Source organism: Bison bison, unplaced genomic scaffold (assembly GCF_000754665.1).
Source record: "Bison bison bison isolate TAMUID 2011002044 unplaced genomic scaffold, Bison_UMD1.0 scf7180017864163, whole genome shotgun sequence".
NCBI classification, from domain to species: Eukaryota; Metazoa; Chordata; class Mammalia; order Artiodactyla; family Bovidae; genus Bison; species Bison bison.
Genome location: NW_011494735.1, coordinates 2258796 through 2282949, shown reverse-complemented (window position 1 = coordinate 2282949; position 24154 = coordinate 2258796). Strand labels below are relative to the sequence as shown.

The 24154-nt window shown below is 36.9% G+C and overlaps 1 protein-coding gene across 1 annotated transcript in view; it reads right to left on the bottom strand.

The window, feature by feature from the left end:
• Positions 1-24154, bottom strand: part of PTPRR (protein tyrosine phosphatase, receptor type, R) — a 276685-nt gene that overhangs the window by 251305 nt on the left and 1226 nt on the right. The gene's annotated exons all lie outside the window — the stretch shown is intronic.

Sequence of the window (24154 nt, the reverse complement as noted above, 5' to 3'; positions counted from 1 at the left end):
GGCTCTAACACCTTGTTGATCAACTCTTCCTGGATGTCCTACCTATTCCTCAAATGACAACCCTTTATATCATATTCAAGCTTTCCTCCCTTTAATCAATAGCATTTCATACAATTCTTATTTCATACTTCTTTTATCCTGCTGATATTTTATAATCAATTATGTGTAATTTTTAATACTTGTATACTATTTGAAGCTGACTAAGGGCAGAAGGCTGAGTATACTCATTGTGGTAGCAACTCCCAGTTGTATAATATCCATTCTCCCCTTCTTACTTAGCTATCCCGATAAAGTAATACATTCTCTTTTATTTTGTCTGTTAGGTAAATATCCATTGACTTGAATAGCTCTTTTATTCTTTTTATCATTGGCCACAGAAGGAAACAGATAACATATACATGTAAGTCTAAAGAGTATCACTAGGTCACATGCCAATTAGAAAAGCAAATAAGGTCTTCTATATAAGACGACAAGCGGATTGAACAGATCACAACATAATAATGCCATCCACGTTGTACCTGGCAACCTAGGCACCACAGATTTTCCCTCAGGATGCCTATGGCAAAAATAAGCTGTAAAAATGCTCTCCCCAGAAGATGACTTCCCTCTTTTTATAAGAATTCTGGGGTGCCTTGAATTCTTACCAAATATTTATAGTAGAGAAATTTCTAGTTTTTATAGCTTTCCCCCCCATCAAGCCTCTGTGACCAGCATATATTTACAGCACTTTCAGTAATGTTATTTTACCAATATGCTCTCAACTCTCACTTAGGGATAAGAAGACAGGTTATTTTTTTTCAGTAAGCTCAACTGCATTCACCATAATGTAATTGTTTGGAGACCATTGGGTCCCAGTGCCTTTAGGCTTTTAGATCATTCCAATCACAATTAAATTCTATGTGAATTCTGAGACAGTAATAGAGACTAGTCCTCATGTCTTCAATCCTCAGTATGCTGAATAGACTGTAACTTTTTAGAAAAAGAAATCAATTTACTATAACCATTCACCAACAATGATGATTAGATAGTGTGACCTTGAAATAACTATAAACTTTGTTTCTCTGAATGAAGTAGGAATTCCTCAGATTTGGAAATGACACTGTCATTAGGAACATATATAAATGAATATGGTCCTCCACTGTTAATATTCTTGCTGTGTTTTATTAATGGAGAATGGTGATAAAATGTTTTAGAGATATATTAACTTTCTGACCACAAATGTTTGTTTAAATTTTACTAAAAGTGATTTAATAAATTATATTGTAGTGTCCTACAGTAGGGGCCCCCAGCCTCCAGGGTCTAATATCTGATGATATAAAGTAGAGCTGATGTAACAATAACAGAAATAAAGTACACAATAACTGTAATGCACTTGAATCATCCCCAAACCATCCCCTGTCAGGCCTGTCCATGGAAAAACTCTCTTCCACGAAACTGATCCCTGGCGCCAAAAAGGCTGGGGCCACTGTCCCACAGTATTTCTATACTATAGGTGAACAGTTTCCTCCCTCCCCTCTTAGAGGACTGAGTCTGACATTGTAAAGAGCAACAACGGAGTGGTCACCTTAAGGTTAAGAAACAGAATGGAGATCCTATTTTTATCTTAGCTGACTTTGTAAACATGCCTCACTTAAAGATGGTCCCTTGTTTCAGAAATGCATATTGCACACTTGAATGAATTTACGTTTCTCACCTGAGGGATTGGATCTCCTACCAAAAAGAGGGATTATAACCCTATCTGACAAGATAGTGCTATAGAAATAGGCGTGTTAATTAAAAAATTAACATGCAAAAAAGACTGGAAGTCCTTGCAAGATTTGAGAAGAGGAAAAAGGAAAAAAAAAAAAAAACATGGTAGGGGATGGCAAAGAGTTTCACTAAGAAAACGAAGTAGCTCAGAAGATCAGAAAACACGGATTTATGAGAAGGGGAAAAATTAATGAAGACCTGAGACATTTATCTTCAATCTTTCTTTTTATATGATATCAGGCTTCCCCGATGACTCAGTGGGTAAAGAATCCACCTGCAATGCACAAGACACAGGAGATGCAGGTTCGATCTTGAGAAGGAAATGGCAACCCACTCCAGCATTCTTGCCTGAAAAATCCCATGGACAGAGGAGCCTGGCAGGCTATGGTGCAAAGGGTCGCAAAGAGTTGGACATGACTGGGTGGCTAAACATACAACATGTGATATCAATCCCCAAAAAATAGAAAAGGTGAGTCCAACTAATAAGGTCTCTTGTACGAAAATAGGCCTATAGAGAAAGATGAAAAAAAATCTAATTTTAAGTGCAATTGAAACACAACCAGAATTTCCAGCCCTATCCAGTTGTATATGTGAAAAGACTCAGTCCTGCCTTGTCCCTGAGTAATGAGAACCAAGTTGGCATCACTATTAGGAACCCTACCAAAGACATTAGGAAAGAAAAAGTTTTTCAAAGTGTTGTGCTTAGATCCCTGCATCAAAATTACCTGGGATATTAAGACTCAGATCCCCATATCTTAGCTGAGAAATACCATAGCAGACTCTTTGCAAAGGTAGCTTACAAATCTGGATTTCTAATCAAAATTTTCTCACATCCCAACTCTGAAGTTGAGGACCACTGAGTTAGTGGTCCTAACTTTGGGATAAGTTTTATTTTTTTGTCTTCAAATGTTACCTCTTCACTTCAACATTATGAATATATTCAGGTAAACATTTCAGAAATTTTAAGATTCAGATGCCTATTAAAGATCAAAGTGGAGATGTTGAATTAGAAATTTAATAAGTATATACTTCATGGTTGGAGAGCGACAGATTTGTGAATCATCCAGTATGGATAAAATTTAAAGCCAAGTGACTGGAGATTCCTTGAAAAGAGAAGAGTATATAGGACAGAGCTCATGGTAGAATTACAATATTTAGAGTCAAGAAGCTGAATGAAATAGAGCCAATAATGACAAATGAGAAGGAATGGTAGTAAAGAAGGAGGAAAACCAAGGAAGAGTAGTTCCTAGAAGATTAAGAAAGAAAATGTTTTAGAACCTGTATGTATTATAAGGTCTTAGGAGCAACTGAAAAATCAATCTTACAGTGATGTCTCTAGAAACTTGAACATAAATGGAATTTCCATGTGTTTCCAAGTAAGGTAAGTCCCACTGAAGACATACTTACAGACATAAAAAAATTACAAAGCACATAGGGATTACTGCCATGAGAGATGGTCAGAAGATGGAGAAGTGGGTAGATTCTTAACTAAGAAAAAAAAACGAAAGAGAAAATTGAAGGGGGCTTCAAAATAAGTTAATTAAAACATCCAAATAGAAAAGAAAACAAGAATAAGGGATTTGAGGAAAAGAGAATTGGCATGTTTCAATTCAAGTGAAAATCATAGAAATGAAAAATATCGTAACTGAAGAAATGCAATATGTAGGTTAAACAGTAGACTAGACACCACTGAATAGAGAATTGGTAAGTTGGAAAAGTTTAGGTAATAATTCAGAAAGCAGCACAGAGAAATTAAGAGAGGAAATTAGAAAAAGAAGGTTCCTTTGGGACTCTAAGACCCATACCTACTGGCATTCATGCTCATTAAGAGTGAGTGAGACCTCGCCTGTGATGGGATGTCCTTTCTGTGATTCGGCTAAAAAAAGATGACTTCTGTGCTGCCAGGAGACTCCTTTTGACTTTGATGAAGCAAGTTGTTGGAGAGGTCCACGTGAAGAAGGAGGCTTCTAGCCAAAATCCAAGGAAGAACTGAGGCTCTCAGTTGCAACAACAATTAAGGAACTGAATCCTGTCAGCAATCACGTAAATAAGCTTGGAAGCAAATCTGTCCTCAGGTGAGCCTTCACCTAGGAGCCTAGCTCAGGCCAACACTTTAACTGAAGCCTAATGAGAGACCTTGAAGCGGAAGTCTCCAGTAAGCCATGGCCAAATTTCTGCCTCACAGAAACTAAGAAATACTAAATACGTATTGTTTTAATTTGCTAAATTTTATAGCAGTTTGTTATGCAGTGATAGGAAACTAATGCCAAGAGACTGAGTGATTTTTGAGGATAACATGGTACATTGCAAAATACCTTTAATAGCATTTAAGAAATGAAACATTAGGCAATTGAACATTTTATAAAATTTAGAGAGGAAAGTGATAATGTAAAATTTATATTTCTCAGAGATCACTCTGGCTGTACAATAAAATGGACTGGGAGGAAGCAAAAGTAAGTGCAAATGAACTGGGTAAAATATTTTAGAAGACAGTAGAATAGCCCAGACAAGGTGGCAGGCAGTAGGAAGACAAAGCAGAGGTGAATTCCGGAAGCCTTAAGATATGGGGATTGATGCAAAAATAAAAAGGAATAAATTCAGTAATTGAGTTAATGTTGTAGGAAGGAACTAACAGTGGATATTTAAGAATATTTCTATTTCTAGTTGGCAATTCAATGTATAGGGGTGTCCTTTATTGAGACAGGGAAATGTGATTCTGTAGTGCCTACAATATATAGAAACAGAAACATCTAGAAAGAAATTACATTTATATGGAACCCAGGAGAAAGTGCTGGACTAAAGATAAATACTGAAAAACCATAAGCATACTCAAGGAAAAGTGAGTGCCAGAATGATGAGTCTGCCTTGTGGAATGAGAAAAACTATGAGTCTACAGCAAAGATCCAGAAGAAGCCACATTAAAGGAATGTTTGGTGGGAGAAGAAGAAAAATTAGAGATTGTGGAAGTATGGAAGTCGTGGAAAGAGTGTACCAAGGAGTCTGTGATTGGCAGTGTCCAGTGTCACTGACAGTCTGAGAGTTGAAACAACTCTGAACACTTGCATAGGATTTACTGACCTAAAATTCATCAATGGACAGCTGACCCTGGATATTCAGAGCATCAGACTCAACATGGAAAAGCTCTGGGTATAGCATTAGAAATACAAAGCTAACCATCCTCCACTGTTGAGTCTTTAAACAAAAATAAAGTAATTTTTAAGGACTTAAAAGGTTAAGGAAGATTCTGAGTCTGGGTAAGACTCACTCTGCCTTGTTAACTATAATAAACAGAGCTATAAAATCTAAACAAAATGCATAAAACAGCTTTCTGAGGACTCTGGGAAGTAAACAGTAGCAGAGCGATTAGGGATGAAGAACAGAATTCAAAATTGCACAACACCAGCAGTAAGTTTACCATTTCTCCCTGCCTCCAGTATTCTCTAGCCAACCCACAGTGTACACCAGAGTATAGACAAGGATAGCTCCAGGAGAAAATACAACACCATAATTTGTGAGATGCAGTTGAAGCAGTGCCTAGAGGAAAGCTTACAGCATAAATGTTTGTATTAGAAAAGAAGAGAGGTCTCAAATCAATAATCTAAGCCTCTACTTTAGGAAACCAGAAAAAAAAAAGAGCAAAATAAATGTAAAGAATGTAGAGGAAAATAAATTAAGAAGTTAAAATGAGAAATAATTATATTGAAAATAGGAAACAATAAAGAAAATCAATGAAACAAAAGTTTATTCTTTGAAAACATCAACAAATTGATAAATTTCTAGCAAGACTGACAAACAGAGAAGACACAGATTGCCAGCATCAGATGAAAGAAAGAATATCACTATATACCCAGCAGACATGAAAAGGATAATGAGAAAATAAATGTGTACAACTCTTTGCATCTACATTTAACAACTTAGATGAAATGACCAATTCAAACCCTAGAAAATAATGGAACTCACACAAGATGAAATATGTTACCTAAATTGTCCTAAAATTATAAAAGAAATTGAATTCCTACTTAAGTTTTCTTATGGAAAAGAAATCTTCAAGATCAAATGGTTTCACTGGCAAATTGAAACACTTAAAGACAAAATTAACTTCATTTATACATAACCTCTCCCAGAAAATAGAAGAAAAAGGAACATTCCTCAAAGCACTTTATGAGGCCAAAATTACTCTGATAACAAAACCAGAAAGAGACCCTACTAAAAAAGAAAACTAAAGACCAAATATTGCTTGTGAATATATATGTAAAAATCTTCAAGAGCATATTAGCAAATTGAATGCAGAAATACAAAAGATAATACATAACCAAGTAAGGCTTATCCTGGGAATGTAAGGCTGCTTTAATATTTAAAAAGCAATCAACCTAATCCATCATATTGACAGTCTAATGAAGGAAAATCATATTATCATACCAAGTGATGCAGAAAGAGCATTTGACAAAATTCATATCAACTTACAGTGAAAAAAAATAAGCAAACCAGAAATAGAAGGGAACTTCTTCAAGCTTGTAAGACACCTACACAAAAACTCACAGCTAACAATAGGTTTACCTTCCTTCTCTTAAGAATAGAGAACAAGACAATGACACTCATCACTCTTATACAACACTCTACTGAATGAAAGTCCTATTTATTGCCAGTAAACAAAGAAAAGAAGTAAAAGGCACACATAGTGGAGAAGAAAAAATAAAATTGTTCCATTTGTGGAAAGGATGATTGTCTATGTATAAAATCCTAAGGAACTCATCAAAATTTTGATACAACAGGTGAGTTTAGCAAGTGAATAGACTGTAATATTAACCTATGAAATCAATGGCATTTCTACAAGCTAGCAATGTACAACTGAAAACTGAATTTTAAAAAATATTTACAACAGTTACAAAAAATAAAATACTCAGGTATAATTCTAACAAAATATGTACAAAATATATATACTGAAAATTACAAAACGCTGAGAAAGTAAAACAAGAAGAACTGAATAGACATACTGTGTTCATGAATTGGAAGTCTTTATATAATGAAGATTTCATTATCCCCAATGACAATAAAAATTCAAGCAAAATTCTACACATATAATAGATTGATTCTAAAGTAGAATAAACAATTTTAAATGAAGAATAACGGTGACAGAATACTACTCTCCTATTCTAGGACTTGCGATAAAGCTACAGTAATCAATATAGTGGAGTATTAGCAAAGAAAGAGGTAGATAATGAGACAAAACAGAGTTCAAAAACAGATTGATGCATGGCAAAAACCACCACAAGAATGTAAAGTAATTAGTCTCCAATTAAAATTAATTAATTAATTAAAACAGATCCAGAGAAAATGTCACCATTTGATTTTTTTATAAAGATGTAAAAACAATAAAGGATAGTTTTTTTCAAAATCATATTGGAACAATCAGACATCCATTTGTAACAAAATGAATCTCTATACAAACTTCATAGAAATGATCTTAATAAAGTTCACAGATCCAAATATATAATATACAACTATAAAACTTCTAGAATAAAATACAGGAGAAAATCTTTATAACTAGGGTTAGGCAGAAAATTCTTAAAGATGTCACCAAAATCACAATCCATAAGAGAAAAAGAATTGATCAATTGGACTGGATTGAAACAGAAAAACTTTTGCTCTGTTTAAGACACTGTTAAGAGAATGAAACAGCAAGCTAAAGAGTGGCAAAAAGTAACTGCAAATCACATATCCAACAAGGGACTTGTAATAAGAAAAAATAAAGAACTCAAGAAATTTAACAGTAGGAAAACAAAACAAACCAATTTAAAACTAGGCTAAAGATTTGAACAGACACAAAATCAAAGATACATGAATGGCAAAGAGGCACATGAATATTACCCCAGTAATGAAATGCATATTAAAACTGTGATATGATAACACTACATACCTCTTAGAATTGCTAAAATCAAAAATACTAATGATACTCAGATAGTAAACAAACTTTTGCAGCAACTCTATGCATAATTGCTCTAAAGTGGAATAAACTCAAATGTCCTTCGATTGATGAATGGAAAGCAAACTGATACATCTATACAATGGAACATCGCTCATCAATTTTAAAAAAATGAAGTATTGATCTGCAAAACAATTTGGATTACTCTCAAAGGCATTAGGCTGAGGAAAGGAAGACACTTGCAGAAAGTCCATTTATAGAACATTCTTGAAAAGCAAAAACTAATACTGAAAAGAAAAAACTAGATCAATGATTATTAGGTTATCAGTTGAGAAGCAGGGGGAGTAGAATGAAGGAGTTCTTTGGAGTGACTGAACTTTTCTGTATACGATATGATTACATGAATCTATAGATAAGTTAAAATTCATTGCACTATATTCCAAATAAAGGCAATAGATTATGCTATATTATGCTTTGTAAGCTACCTTTTCACTCAATACTGTATCAAAACATCTTTTCTCATCACTAAATGTTTATCTATCTCATTCACAAATGATTGATAAATGTACAGAAAGTAATTTCAGAGTTGAGGGGGAAGAAAGCTAGATGTAATTGGATTGAGGATCAAGTGGGAGATAAATGAGAAATAATATGTATAACAACTCTTACAACAAACTTCAGTGTGATAAGAGAGTAGCAGTGTATTAACAGGAAGGGAAAGTAGGGTTGAGGGATTTTTTTTTTTTTTTCACTATAGGAGAGGTCTGAGTACATTTAATCCATAAAGGGAAAGAGCTAGTTGAGAAGGAGTGGTTGGAAATACCACTAAAAGAAAAAACAGATGGAATAATCAGTAGACTGAGCCTCCCCAGAAGACTGGAGGAGTTGGGATCCAGAGTAGTCAGAAGGATGAGCCTTGGATTGGAGGGAGGTATTTCTTCCATTATAATATGGGGATACAGGAGAGGCAGGAAGATGAAGGATGTTAATGGATTTGGCAGTGGAAGTTGAGCTAGTTTTCTTCTGACAGTTTCTATTTTCTCCGTGAAGGAGATGAAGCTATCTCATAACAGAGAGAGGATAAGAGAGCAAAGATTGGAGATTCCAGGAGAACTGAGAAGGACTGAAAAAACTTCTTGTAAGGAATGAAAAAGAAAGTAGATATGAGATGAGTAATAGGATTCCTCGTCTTCACTGAGAGCTCAGTGACAATTTTTTCAATTTCTAAGGGACAGAGCTCCCTCACAGAATAGTGACTAGCTTGTCGAAGATACTTAACTGCATTTAAAATAAAAGTACGTTTATCATAGAATGACATTTACAGGACAATAACCAATTTTGATGGTCATAAAATTCCACAATTGAAATTTCATTCTGGATATGACCCTGATAATCTCTGAAGAGATGCATAACAAAGGAAAGAGAAAATATGTAAAATCACAATGTGATATTATGATTATGTACATTACGATTCATTATTTCAAATTCAACTTTGGTAACTCTGGATGCATAAGGTAGAATGGCCTCACATACACCCTCTCAGAGTAAGTCCTATGGATTGCAGCTGTTTAAATCAGTGTCAGTGACTTGGGAAAGGAACAAAGGATGAAACAGTGGTCACCAAAGAGACCTGAAAAAGTGAACAATCAAAAAAGGGCAACTTTGTTTTCTGATTATTTTGTAAAAGGACAATTGTTGTTTTTCAAAGATTGCCAGCACTTTCTTCTCTAGAAAGGAGATGCAAATAGATAACATCAAGGAAGTCCCTTGGGAATTTCTACATGAGCTATGACAAGGTTCTCATTTGATTTGTAAATGCCTCTCAGGAAAAGTTAAAAATACATAAGTACCAGTAAAAGTTTACTTAGAAAATGCCAATTAGTAGAACTGAGAAAGGAAAGAAACATGCTTTAAAAAAAAAAAAAAAAAAGCAGTGGTTTAAGAGATTAGAGACCTAGATTGTATCTTTAACACCCACCACACCCCGTCTATCGGAACTTGAGTTACGGTCCTCAACCTCTCTGAGCCTGTTTTCTCATCAGAAAATGAAGGTGGTTCTTGTATTACAGGTCTACAACCAGATTAGAAATGTACTTTACAAGAGAGTACAGTACATTCTTTAAAGCGAGCCTCAATTCAGTTAGATTTCACATGGCACTGATTTTTCTCTAAAGAGGTAAGTTTTTCCATAAGAACAATCTAGGACTCTTTGGGAACTTAAAGGAGGATTTTCAGAAGTGCTATCCTTGGATGGAAGGAGTTTAACATTAAAACAATTCTTCCAGTTGTTCTGTAATACTACTCACTACTGTTAATGCTAACCCGTGAAGTCACCATGGCACTAATCTCCAGTTAGAAGCACCCACAGTACCAACACTGAATCTTCCTGGTGAACAAACACAGCCTTCCCAAGATGCGGCAACTGAGGTGCATTAGGATAACCTTCCAGGTATAACAGGCACTCACTCATATCTTATTAGTAAGGTACATTAGTGTTTTGAAAATTCCATTGTGGCTCTGTCTATATATATTAACATAAAGCTAATTTTGCAAAATTCAGTTTGTGTCTTAGTTATGTTCTTACAACACGTGTTATATTATGTATGCATATATTTATATGTGCACACACTTGTTTTGCATCCTGATACCAAATAATCAATTTGATTAAAAAAAAAGTTCATCTTCAGACCAGTAAATGAATCATAAAAAGTAAAATAATGTGTGCGTGCTGCATTATTAGTCGTGTCTGACTCTTTGCAGCCCCATGGAGGAGCCCTCCAGATTCCTCTGTCCATGGGATTTCCCAGGCGAAAATATTAGAGTGAATTGCCATTTCCTTTTGCAGGTGATTTTCCTGATTCAGGGGTGGAGACTCGTGTATACCGAGTCTCCTGCATTGCAGGCAGATTCTTTACCCACTGAGCCATTGTTTCTAAAAGATAACAATTATAAATTTTAATTGAATTATATATATATATAAAAATTTTAAACAATCATGGGCCCTCCCATGATTACCATGATTTACCAAAAGGCCCTCCCTTTCAGTAAAAGAGCTTGTTACCAAAAGAACACTCCCTTCCAGAAATGTTTTTTCCTAAAATTTAGTATATGCCCTAGTCTCTAAGATATAAAAACATAGTTCCATGAGGAAGCTCTATGTCTTCTTCTAATATTATTTAAATGTTTCAAGTGTTTGACCAGTGATATATCTAGTATATCAATAATAAAAATTAAAAAAAAACACCACAGTAACTCGTCTTACTTTTATAGAACTGCTTCTATTTTTTTCTATGTAGGAAAGGGCCTGAATCTTACAACAATAAGGAAAGATTTTTATTAAGGCATCTTGCAACTTTTTCTGCATGCTCTTTGGTATAAACACTCCTTCATATTTCCTCAAATATCCTGTTAGAACTAATGTGGTTCCTACTCCCACTTAGAGCCCACTGTAACTACTCTGGGAGTCCCTCCATTCTTCCTATTTATCTCTTCCATCCAAAGTTGAGCTGCATGACAGAAAACTCTATCTGGAAGCCACAGAAATAGACAGTCATTTCAGCAAACATCCACTGTGTGCCATGTGCCTGTGGTAAAATTATAATGAAAGGACTTCATGCTTCCTGGGTTTTACCCAGCTTTAGTAGCCATATGTTTCATCTGATAAATTAGTATTACAGAGTGAAATTTAATACAATTAGGACAGCACCCTTTGGGGCAGTGTGACTAGACAGAAGTCATAAAGAAGTGAGGTTAAGACCACGGCCTCGGACTCTGCTGGAGGAAGTGAGATTTATATTGGCTCAAGAGAAGCAGTCAGATGCTCCCCAGTTCCTGAAGAACTGAGTTGAAAGATGCTTGGAGGAGAGGTTGACAAGAGTGAAAGCTACTATCTCTTCAACTCTACACAGCAGTTAAGAGAAGATCTTCATCAAGATATGCCCTCTTGGGAAATGCAGAAGTGGGGAAAATGATCATACAGCTAGAAAGCTAAGTAACACTAGCCTCTGCAGAAATCATAGAAATTGAGTTCCATATGCATTTATAGAGTGATAAAGCTCTAAATATACTTGTAAAATATAACTTTTATGCCTCATTGTTATGCAAGCATTTAAAATATTGCTATTTATAAATATAGAGATTATAAACTATTATCATCTTTTTTATAGTAGAATTCTCCAAATGACTTGAAAGGTGTACTTCAGTTGCAAGAAAAAGAAAAATATCTGTTTTAAGGATAACTCTCATAGTAGATTAAGAATTATATTAAAAATAGCAAAATGAATATTAGAACATATAAAAATTACAGTATTTTCATAGTAATGACAGTATGGTATGCTGTGCTCAGTCACTCAGTCGTGTCCAACTCTTTATGACCCCACTGACTATAGCCCACCAGGCTCCTCTGTCCATGGGACTCTCCAGGCAAGAATACTGGAGTGGCTTGCCATGCCCTCCTCCAGGAGATCTTCCCGACTCAGGAATCAAACCTGTGTCTCTTAAGTCTCCTGCATTGGCAGGCAGGTTCTTTACCACTAGCTATACCTGGGAAGCCCCAGTAATGATACTATAGAGAGTAAGGAAGGAGGTCCATGGTGGCCACTTGAAAAAATCTTGTCCTGTGTTCCTCTGCCTGTATTTAGGGATTTGAGGAGCACAGGGCACTTGGTAGGTCCTTCAGGTCAACACCTCTACTCCATCCTGTCCTGGTCCCTTCATCCATCACTTGAAATTAACACCACTGGTCAAAGGTACTGCTTCCTCAGAAGACACTGTTTTTTTTTTTTTTTTCACTGTTCTTTGAAAAAAAATGAACATTTGCTAGGGAAAGACCACACAATTAACAGTTATTTTTATCAGGAGTAGATCACTGTGTCACATCTTTCCTAAAATAGTGCTAGTGGAGGAGAGACCTCTCTTGCAATGGGAAGTAAAAAGAACACACTTTAATTGGGGTGGAGAGGAAGGAGAAGGCAGGAGGTTGAGATTCAGCCTGAGCACAGAGCTCCAGAGAGTGAGCTTCAAGACGTCAAGGGCAGGGTGCGGGGAGCAGGGAAGGGGCTGCCAGCAGCGGGGGCTGATGCCTTAGGCTGAAGTATGGGAGACCCAAAGCACTTTTGCTTCAGGCTCAGGGCAGGACTGGTTTGGAGGCACAGACTCTGTACCCATGGTGAATTTATGGTCGACTCAGCAGAACTTAACGCTAGGGGAGGTGGGTTGCCTGATCCACAGAATGCATATCTGATTTCATGAAGCCCACTCCCTCCCCTCCCACATACACACCTCAAAGGTGTGGGCAAGGCTCTCACAGTGGAGTATGGAAACCAGGCAATGCACAGAGTTTGCAAGGTGTCCGTGGACACGCAGAAGGTTCAACATTAGAAGTGGGATATTTTGGCTCCTGTTGGATGTTGTGAATTCAGATAGTTTGTAGAGTGAGACAGCAGGAGGGGTGATACTACCAATTCTACCCCAAACCTAAGACTTAAGGTCTTTACCAGAAGGGAGGTTGCCCATAATTGCAGCATCTCTGGTGGCTATGGAGTTATTTTTCTCTTATGTTCTCCAGTTTGGAAAACAGCATTCATTGCTTCCAACACAAGCTTACTAGTTATGAGCAATTTTTAATTCATAAGGCAAAAGTTCTATTAGTATTTTCTTTTTAATGGAGGTACAAAAATTAGATTTTCATGGCAGGGACTCTTCACAAAAGAAGGCTTCAGAGTGAATTTCTTTTTAATGGGCAATAGTCAGTGTGCACACTTTTTCCTTTTCAAGTATGGAACCTGAAATACAGGACCAATGAAAGTTTTCACATGCTAATATGATAATTCTCACAACTATTGCCATTGAATATATGCAGTGTTCCAGCCCCATGCTGTGGGCCTTATGAATTAGCTCCTTAAATCCTTAAACCACCCTATGAGTTAGTTACCATGGTATTAGCCTTTTATTCTGATAAGAAAAGGGAAGCACAGAGAATTTAAACAGTAAATAGCAGAGATGGGATTCCAGCCCAGGAAGTCAGATTCTAGAGCTTAACTTTTTTATTTTTACTCTGCTACATGAGTTAGAGTATATTTTTGCTGTTTCTGTAGTACAAGCATACCGTTTCAAACAAACTTTCTATCCTAAAGGGTGAGATGATTATACTATAGAAAGCATTTGGGATAGATATTGGTACGTCATAGGGATTAAATAGACCTGGTGGCTCAGACAGTAAAGAATCTGCCTGCAATTCAGGAGACCTGGTTTCAATAGAAGAGAATGGCTACCCACTCCAGTATTCTTGCCTGGAGAATTCCACAGACAAAGGAGCCTGCTGGGCTGCAGTCCATGAGGCCACACAGAGTTGGATATGACTGAGCAACTAACACTTTCACACTTAGCACATCACAGGAATTTAGGAAATAGTCATTTGTATTTCCCTTCTTTTCTTATAATGAAATCTATTTGTCTCTTCCCTATAAATCCAATGTTTATCTAGAGAGGAGACCCTTTTGTTACATTTTCATAGCTTCAGATAATGTTCAGATTTAGGAATTACAAACAGCCTGATAAATGTTATAATCCAAGCTCTCTAAGAATCAGCCACTCCCATTTTGAAGAAATAAGTCACTCAGAAAGGACCAGTGGACACCTGATGGGGAATCTTGATGCTCTGTAGATACAGAGGGACCCAGGAATGCCAAGAGCCCTGCCCAACTGGACCAGACCTGTGAGCACCTGTGAGAATTCCCCTAGGGAGCTTCTTAACTGCCATGGAGTGTTCAGAGGTACTGAAACAGCCAACCCACCACGAACCTAACTTTGCATATCGGAGGTTAGCACCATGAAAAAGTTTTCATAGTTGAATTCTGATTTTTCTGATGGGTTGCAGCTCTCCCAGGGAGCCAGACTGGAGCTATACATGGTAGGTCACCTGAGATAAAATCAGCAGGATAGAATCCTGAGATCAAGTGGGTCTGGGTAGCAAGGTCGGGGTATTAGGGAGTGATGAGTCGTCCCTTGAACAGGCGAAGGCTGTGCTTGATAATCCCCAATAAAAGGTCTTCCCACCTCCATGTCCCTGCTTGCTTTCCTTTTACATTCAAACACTCCTATCTTCTCCAGTGCCCACTGAACCATGGGCAGCCTTCCATGTGGACTAGAGCCCAGTGATCTAGAAGTTCCATAGGCTACAAATAGCAAGCAGGAGAGTGTCAGTCAGTCAGAAGAGGAGAAGTCTTCTGAGCAGCAGTCCTAAAAGACTAGAGCAGCAGTCCTAAAAGAGGTTCTTAGAGCTATGAGTTTCAGCCTTGGTCACACGTCTGAACTTCTCATTCTGCATCTGTGCCTAGTGAGACTAGTTAGGGAGGCAGCTTCTAGGACAAGTCTGGGCTATCTGCTAAGCAACACAGTGCAATAAGAACTAGATATTTCAGACCTATGGTGTTTAGGAAAAGGTGAAAAGGTTATCTATTTTCAATTACCATGAGGTAAGCCCCCCAAAATTTGCATTTTACTAATATATTCACTTAAATAAGGATTTGCTGAAGACATGATAGATAGATAATACATTTAGATGCTTATAGGTAAGGCATTAGGAGAGAGACTTAGGGGAGAGGTGAATTTGGAGGAGGAGAAGTATGTTAAACTATTTTATTGAGGGGTTTGGTGTGGGGTGTAGAAGAGGGACTAGGAGAATGAGATCTGACATCCTGGGCCTGGCCAGGCTCTCTTCAGCCTCTCAGTGGCCAGAAGAAATAGGTGGATGCTTTGAAGCTTCAAAATCCATCACAAACCTGCCCATTAGTAGGCTCAGACCAAAGAGAGAGGAACTATGCAGATAAGATCCAACTGAAAAAGAGGTTGGAATGCAGAATCTCTCTTGGGCATGTATGCTTCTCTAGCATTGGCTCAAATACAAAAAGAATGAGAAATTTCTCCAAGATACTGGTTGATCATTTAGCATCTGACCTCTCCCACCCCTAGTCAAATAATACCTAACACTTACATGGCACTTACTAAGACAGCACAGTCTATTTTACATTATCCTATTTAACACACAACAACAACTCTATAATACATGGTCTCCATTTTTAAAAGAAGAAATTGAGATGTGGAAAGATCAAGCAATTTACTCCAAGTTATAGAGAGATAGTAGGGATTCCCTCATAGCTCAGTTGGTAAAGAATCTGCCTATAATGCAGGAGACCCAGGTTCAAATCCTGGGTCAGGAAGATCCTATCCTCCCTGGAGAAGGAAATGACAATCCACTTCAATATTTTTGCCTGGGAAATCTCACGGGCAGAGCCTTGGGAAATGTAGTCCATGGAGTCGCAAGAGTCAGACACAAAATAGGGACTAAACCACCATAGAGACAGTAAGTGACCATGACTGCATTTGAAACTGATCACCATATACATGCTCTTAACTGCTACAGTACATTGCTAAGCATTATCTAAAAATATGGCATTTTCTCCTTTATTTCAATTTTCTCTTTACTTTTCTGCTTAAGCTATTTCATTTTCTTCCAGGGAGAATAAAAATACTGTCTTAAATCAACAAGAGACCAAGAAAGTGAATTACTTTAAAATCACAAACTATAAATTTATATTTATAGATTGATGGCCTTGCGGACTAACTCATCATGATATAATGTTTGGCATAGTTTGTATTGAGCCTCTTCCCCAGGTAAGTGAAAGTATCCCAGTACTGGGAGCTGACTTTGTGTAGTTATACACATCGCCTATTTTCCCCTCCAGTCTCAGTCAGGAATTGAATCACTACTGTAGTGATATGGCAGAAGAGTTTTACTCTGTACATGTTGCTGTATAGGCCAGTAAATCACTGTGAGATAATCTTACTCTGTGCTCATTCACTGCTCTTTTTCAAAGAAACAGTAGTTTAGGCTGTCTTAAGCCCTTCTGCATAGCCAGTAAATGGACATTGCTTCACGTCCGAACTAAGACAGAAAATAGTTCATGCCCCTACTGAACTTAGTATCTGCTGCTGCTGCTGCTGCTAAGTCGCTTCAGTCGTATCTGATTCTGTGCGACCCCAAAGATGGCAACCCACCAGGCTCCCCCATCCCTGGGATTCTCCAGGTAAGAACACTGGAGTGGGTTGCCATTTCCTTCTCCAACAAATGAAAGTGAAAAGTGAAAGTGAAGTCACTCAGTCGTGTCCGACTCTTCTCGACCCCCATGGACTGCAGCCTACCAGGCTCCTCCATCCATGGAATTTTCCAGGCAAGAGTACTGGAGTGGGTTGCCATTGCCTTCTCCGGAACTTAGCATCTACTTCAGTGTAATTAGACACATTGATCTAGACTGCTGTTTCAGGTAAACAGTTTTGTTTTGTTGTTGGTCCCTGTGGTTGAAATTTTCATGGATATCAACAACTTAATAAAATGAAATCAATGAGAAAAGTCTAGATTGTCATTATAAGTAGAAAATTGTCTAAATGGAAAGTGCTACTATCCACAACATAAATTTGCTAATTGTCATTCTGTGGCAAATATCTCAATAGTAGACACTTATAGCTACATTATTTGGTGAGCAGGAATTAGGAAACCTGATCTTAAAATAATATTTTACCATTAAAATGTTTCAAGCTATTAAAATCCTTTGTGTTGAGAAATATCAAAGCTACTCTAAGTGTGTCAGCATTTTAAGTGCTTTGAAGATGAAGAATGCATTTATGGCCAAGTAGGATCTTTAAAGGGAAAAATGGCTTTCTCTACCTTTTGAACTAGACTTAACAAATAGCTTTTAAGAGATTTAACAATATACTTACCATGAAACATAACCATGTTATCACTAATAATAATGGCAATAAATGAGTTTTTGATGTGTGACCCCATCATCTCAGAAGAAGTGACTTTTTATTATTCATCAACCACTCTCCATTCTTCAAGTAAAAGCATAGCTCCCATAAAGGTTTAATAAAGACTTTATCTATACATAAAAAAGAGAAAAATTGTATAAAACCATCCAATACTCAGAAATTTTCTGTGATGGTTTGGATTTTGGTAGGGGGAGCAAAAGAAGGTTGGATTATTTTTTATTTCTGCTTATTGAATACACTACCTCAAACTCCCACCTGATTTTAAATGTGTAGTTGGCTCATGTTTGTTATTTCAAGATAGCTGATCAGTAATCAGAGTTAGGGGTTCTGGGTTCATTCTTTAATGCACAGCTATCATGTTATGTATCTTGTCTAATTATTTTATCTCTTTAAAATAAACTCATTCATCTCACTCCCATCCTAAAGTAGTACTAGAAAATCATATAGGAATATCTATCCATCTAGGAGGAGTTCAACACACACCACTAGAATAAGCATCATGCTCACAGAACACAAACTTACCTTAAACAGAATATGTTTAAATGAAAGCTATTCTGTCCCATTTCCCCTGCTTTGTAACCAGTAAATATATATTGGATTGAAAGGGCAGTAGTAAAGTCAATTCTACTCTTTATGATCATGAAAGTGAGATATAATCTCTTTGTAAATATAAATTAATCAGAATTTATTTTGCCAAATACATCCTGAATATATTTATTGAATGCAACATTTATTGATGGTATACTGGATAACATGCACAGTTCTATTAATATGTTATTAGTATACAGAGATAAAAGCTACAATTCTCTTATTGTCCTCAAAAAAAACTCAGGTTAACAGCAGTAATAGTGAAATACACAGGGCCTCAAAGGAAAACCTAGGAAAGCTAGTTGGATGAGATGGGCTTCAAGGAAGGGTTCTCAAAGTAGGCAATGCTCAACTATGATTTAAAGTTGGAGAAAAATTATCTAGAAAACGAAGCAGAGTTGGATACTTAAAATAAATAGAACAGTATGTGAAAAGGATGAGAGGCATGGCAAACCAATCAATGAAATTTGCTTTTAGTATAACAGTGGGCAAAGCAGAACATGATGATAGGAAATAAGGATGGAGTTGGGAAATACCTGATAGTAAAAGACTTCCCCATGCTAATGAGTTTGAGTTTACCCTAAGGGAAAAAGAAATGGCTGTATTAGAGAATACAAAGTGAGAATGTGATCGAGTATGCTTTTTTCCAGTTTTACCAGGCTTGGGTGACTGTAGGGGACTCTCATGTTATTTACAATGATAGAATATATAGAAATAAAAGAAGTTGTTATGGGAAGTGCTGAGCATTAACAGCCAGATTCCTGATACTTGTGGGATCTCCAATGACTCCTAGGTAATTGTAGTGATAGGACTGGAGAGCAGGAGAGATATCTGAGATAGAAATATGAATTTCAACTTTGCTATGTAGGCCTGAATATAAACATCCACAGAGAAAGTATACAGGGATAAGAGAGGAAAAAAGACCTAGGACACATAAAGTCTACAGAGCACTAACCTATTAAAGAATGCTCAGAGAAAGACCTAAAAGTGCAACTGAGAAATGACTAGTTAGATAAGAGAGAAGCTATTGAGGAAACCAGTGGCTATCCATGGGAATCAATGAGAAGAATTTTCAAAATTAGATTTAATCTAATCTCAATATTCATTGATAAGGAAAAGATAAATTACCACCTTAACTATGTTGAACCATAATTAGAGTTGGGGAATTTGCTGTATGACTCAGGGAACTCAACTGGGGCTCTGTAACAACCTAGAAGGGTGGGATAGGGAAGATGGGAAGGAGGGAGGGGACATATGTTTATCTATGACTTACTCATGTTGATGTTCAGCTGAAACCAACACAATCCTGTAAAACAATTGTCCTTCAATCAATCAATCAATAAATTTAAAATTAAGAAAAAAAAGATTAAAGTTGGTAGAAAAGTAGATGAGAAACAGAGAAGAAATCTGAATGATAGATAATACATTTATCATTATCTGGGTTGTGGATAATACAACCCAGAATTTTTACAAGGTGCTAGTCAGGGTGTGATTTCCAATAGAATAAGCAGTCTCCATGGTTCTAGGAATGTGTGGTCTCAAATATACATACATCTATCTTCTTATATGCTAAAGATGCAGACATTACCATAGTCATTCCCATAGGTATAAAGCACTTTACAAAGAATTAAAAATATAGCTGATCAACAAGGCATTTGGGCTCTTTCAGCATCTGGCAATCAGTTGGAAGGACTTTGCCACTGAGTTCATCAATAGTTAAAGCCCATCCCCAGTTGCTCTTCATTTCCCAAAGTAGCAATGTCTGCTTGAGATTGTATGTCCCTTGGGTATGTGAGACTTCTGGGGAGCAACTTAATTTTTGGGTAAATGAGCTCTGCTGAAATCCATTCTGGAAGTGGCTAAGTTGACTAGGTGCCTTGCATGAGTGCCAAGAAGAAATTAAATGCAAAAAGAGGAGACTAGAAATATTACTGTGTTGTTTTTATTTATTCAATTTATTTATCTAATCTTCAGCAGCTTTTATGCCAGGCACTGCTCCTCTCCCAGTGCTAGGATGGGCAGGATCTGCTATAGAAATAGCAGTAAACAAAATAGAAAAAAACCTGATAGCACTTATGAAAAGTGAAAGTGAAAGTCGCTCAGTTGTGTCCACTCTTTGTGACTCCATGAACTATACAGTCCATGGAATTCTCCAGGCCAGAATACTGGAGTGGGTAGCCCTTTCCCTTCTCCAGGGTATCTTCCCAACCCAGGGATCAAACCCAGGTCTCCCGCATTGCAGGCAGATTCTTCACCAGCTGAGTCACAAGGTAAGCCCAGGAATACTAGAGTGGGTAGCCTATCCATTCTCCAGCGGACCTTCCTGACCCAGGAATTGAACCTGAGTCTCCTGCATTGCAGGCAGATTCTTTACCAACTGAGCTATCATGGGTTATATGTGGAATCTAAAATAGGACACAAATGAACATATGTAGGAAACAGAAACAGACATAGAGAACGGATCTGTTGTTGCCAAGGGGGAAGGAATGTGGGGGAGAGGATTGAGAGCTTGGAATTAGCAGATGCAAACTAGTATGTATAAAATGGGGAAACACCAAGGTCCTACTATATAGCACAGGGAACTTTAACTGTATATATTAAATATCCTGTGATAAACCAGAATGGAAAAGAATATGAAAAAGAGTATCTGTATGAGTTACTGAGTAACTTTGCTATAAAGCAGAAATTAACACACCATTGTAAATCAACTATACTTCAATAAAATTAATAATAAAATGTAACCAAGGAAGGGTATTGGAAGATTTCAGGGGTGATGAAATATTAATTAGGATAGTCAATGAGGGCTTCACTGAGAAAGTGATCTTTGAACAAAGACTGAAAACTGAGGGATTAAGCCATGGAAATATGGAGAAAGGATAGTTCAGGCAAAGAAATAAAACTTTTCGGGAGGATGGGCAAGCACTTGTTGTCTTCTTGGAATAGGGAGGAGACCATTGTAGCTGGAGAGAGACAAAAAAGAGGAAAGCAGAGAGATATCAGAGAGGTAATATGAGAGAGGATAGAGCAGACCCCTTGCCAGTATAAGAACTATATTGAGTGAAAAACTGATTCTGGAACTCTAAGGGACTCTTCATTGAGAAAAGATATCTTAAAATATCATTTTCCTATCTGTCTACCCTTTCTTTTTTAAAAATATTTTATTCGTTTATTTTGGCTGCATTGGGTCTTAGCTGCAGTACAGGGGCTCTAGAGCACACGGGCTTCAGTAGTTGCGGTGCATGGCTTAGTCGCTTCATGGCATGTGGAATCTCAGTTCCCCAACCAGGGACTGAACCCATGTTCATTGTATTGCAAGGCAGATTCTTAACCACTGGGCCACCAGGGAAGTTCCTATCCTTTCTTTTGAGGATGGTGTTTCTGCCAATGACTTCCCTGATCCTCTTAGTTTCGTCACAGGAACTCTTGCTTCTCAAAGACTAGAGAAACTGACTAGGCACTTCTCTGAGAATGAAGAAGCATCGTCAGAATATACATTGAAGGTAGTCCCTGTGCCCAGAAAATCAGGTAGTAAGAACCATACAGAAATTTGAAAGAACCATTTCCAGAGCTTGAAGAGAGAATAATGCATTGAAATCAACTTGTGTTTTTTTAGCAAGACATGCACTAGGTAAAAGAAAGCTTTCCCATGAGAATCTTCAAGATATCCCAAGACTTTTACTCCTTTGTAACTAAAATATTATCAATAAATATCATCTCCCATAGTTCTTTGGGCAAAGAAAGAGAAGAAACACTGAAGGAAATAAGCTATCTGTGGCTCTTCCACATAATTATGTTACCATCCAAATCATTGGGTAGCTTGTAGTTGTCTTTTCTAGTAAAGTTGATACGTTATGTTGCTTCACAGAGGTGTAAGGAATGAGGACAATTCGGGAAAAAGAATCTGGCACCACTATCTCAATGGTGGCCTCCCAAAGAGTGTAGGATTTTATATAGAATGCAATCACAGGCCTGAAAACATGGGGTTTTTACCCTGACTATACTGTTAACTGGCACTTTAAAGTAATAATATCTACTATTTACTGAATCATAGTTTTCTCCCCTGTATAGTAAGCAGCTGGATGAACAATAACTATCACTTTTTCTGTTAAGAAGGTCTACGAAAATCAGCTGCCATGGATAGAGTTAAGTCCAGGTTCTCTGATAAACTCCATGCTCAGTAATTCATTACAGTTATCTTACCTAGAGATGTTAATTACACAGCATTGTACCCCTCTTCCTCTTTTTGCTCCCATAGACGTTGCAAACAGATTGCAATACTTGTCCCTGTTAAGTCATCAGAACTCAGGGTTGGTCAGAATTTTTTTTTTTTTTCTTGCATAGTGACTCAGGCGATCATGACCCAACAGTTGGAGAGGGCACTCAAGGTGAAAACAGTTTGCTACTTTACCATTAGGAGAATGACTATGGAAGTTAACGGTTTCTAGTATAGCTACAAAGAGCACTCACATCCTGGCAGCCAATTTCTCCCATCCTGAAAGAGGTCTAACCTATCATCAGTTCTGCCAGCATAAAGTAGTGGCTGGTACCCGGGGCACAACCAAACAGATCAATTAGCTTTTCAGCCAAAGAGGCTTGACTACATAGAATTCATTCTCCTTCTTTATAAAGCCCACTTTCCTCCTGAGAAGAGAGCCTTCTGTAAGAGAAGCCAAATGAGACATTCAACAAGTAGAGACTATCACTGACTTCTTGATCTTTGTCCTTCCACTCACTCACTTTTTTATTACCCAAATCTACAGGAGCTGAGATCTAGAAAGCTGATTCGTCTAAGTTCTAATGAAAAGTCCTAACAATGTTATTTAGATAACTATGATGAATTTTAATCTGATGACAGCTTGTGACCCACAAATTGCTGTTTAAATTAAGATGCATTCAAAATGAAACTGGCAAGACAACCACAATATTAAACTTGCAATCTGCTGTGAAAAAAACACCTATCAAAAGCACTACATTAAAAATATGAATGTAATTAATTTCTATATGGCATCTTGCAACTTAAATCTGGAGACAGCCTTCAATGCCTTGTGACTAAATTCAATTGATTAATCATCTTCCTTTTTTTTTTCTTCAAATTAAGAAGTCAAAGTAGAGTTGGATTGGTTTGTCTTGGTAATACACCCTTTGGCAGAGCTCCAGGTATAATCTAGGGCTACAGACTTTTAGGTTTCTCTTTTGATGAACAGAAGTCCTCTATTTCCTCATCCCAAATGTTCACCTACAACAAATTTATAAATGTTTTCCACCTGCTTAGTTTTAAGGTTATTTATAGCTTTTAAGTTATAATTACTCAAGATACATTAAATGTTATCTTTAGAAATGTTATATATTAGTTTTAAAAATAACAACACTAATATTTTTCATAGATCCGTTCAAATCATTCCTAAATTTGATAGGAACTGAGGATATTTTTGGTAATAGCTATTTGTGTCAGGGGTATAATAAAACAATAATGTAAATAAAATTCAACCCAATGTGTATGTTTTCATTTCATATTTTGACATTAAAGAATTGTATGCAGTAATAAAAGGATTTACTATAACTGTTTGCAAATAATTTAATGACCATGTCATAGCTACATCCTAGTTTTCAAAGTGCTAAAGAACTACTGAAAATTCCACAATATAACATCATAATTATAACAATTAACATGGGTACTTAATTATAGCCTGAATGTTCTTATACATTACTTGTTCAAGAGATTCACAATACATTAAAATAGCATTAGCTAGAAATACGGAGGTACCATCTTTCACTCTCACTATTGCCTACACAGAAAAGGACTCACCCACACTCTTTTTAAAAGATACCCTAAAATTTCAATTTTGTATCCATTATCTTTACACACTATCTCCGGACTGCAGTATATACTCAATAAAATATTGCTTGGAAAAATGAATGAATACGTGTGATCGGATGACAGGCAACCTCGGGGAAAATACCTGGTCTTTGATTGCTACAGGGATACTGCACGGACAACTGCTGTCGCAGTAGGGCTCCCAAAATCTCTCTACCATATTTTATTTTGGTTCATGTGTGTGTAAAAAT